Here is a 1073-nt window from a genome sequence, read left to right as displayed (position 1 = left end):
TTAGCCGGAGTACGCAGGAGCGTATAGCGTGCCGTATGTGCGGCTCTTCGCGCACTTCACATACATTCTCCTGTGAAAGAGGAACTTTTAATTCAAAATTTCATTCTCTTTCACATCTTGAAATATTAATTAAGCGTTACGGGACACCCTGTATATATAAAACGTCATGAAAAGTTCATGCACAACGTTCCATTTGTAACGTTTGTGAAACGTTTAATAAACATATACATATATAACGTTAGTGTAAAGTTTGTGCACGACGTTTCACATGTAACGTTTTTGAAACTTTGCTAAACATACAGAGGTTATTGCCAAAACCAGATAACTCTTTTCTATTATTTGAGTTAAGGGATAAAAGATATAACATTTTTTGTGATATTTATTCGCCTGTAAAAAATAATTCATAAAAAATTGGTTTTTTTTTGTTAATTATTTTTTACAAAAGAATAAATTTCTCAAAAAATATTATTTATTCCTTAACTCAAATAGTAGAAAAATGAAGTTATATTTGGTTTGACAACAACATTCAAAAGTTTTAAGACTGAGGTAATAAAAAATAGAAAATCAAGGCGTAATTAATCACTTTTGACCGCATTATGAATATTTATTGATATTATTTCTTATATATATTTATTTATATGTATTATTATATTACTTATATGTATTTATTTTGAAATATTTTATATGTCTTAATGTTTAATAATATATAATTTTTTAAATTTAATTGCATAAATTTTAATAAATAAATAAACGAATAAAATTTTAATAAATTAATAAACAAATAATACAACTTATACTTTGAACTTAAAAAATATAAATACTATGAATGAATTTAAACATATTATCATGTAAATCTGTAAAATATTGATCTATTCATTTTTAATGTTCTCCTTCTCTTTCTCGATCATTTCGGCCTGTAAGAAATATTGTAGTGTATTCAATAGTGTTATGGAAAATATATTTTCAGAACAACATCATTTATATATATTATTCATAAAAAATATACCTGCTTTTTCTCTCAGATGTCTAGTTTTTGCGTATTTAAACCTGTGTCTATACACATCTCTGAGCGG

General features: G+C 25.1%; 1 protein-coding gene across 1 annotated transcript in view; it reads left to right on the top strand.

Moving 5' to 3' along the window:
- The window catches only part of LOC105449800, a 26150-nt gene that overhangs the window by 976 nt on the left and 24101 nt on the right, over positions 1 to 1073 (top strand). The window lies entirely within an intron of this gene.

The sequence above is a fragment of the Wasmannia auropunctata genome, unplaced genomic scaffold (genome assembly GCF_000956235.1).
Source record: "Wasmannia auropunctata unplaced genomic scaffold, wasmannia.A_1.0 LD336074.1, whole genome shotgun sequence".
Taxonomy (NCBI): Eukaryota; Metazoa; Arthropoda; class Insecta; order Hymenoptera; family Formicidae; genus Wasmannia; species Wasmannia auropunctata.
Note: the sequence above shows the minus strand (reverse complement) of the source record. Positions and strands in the feature narration are given on the sequence as shown.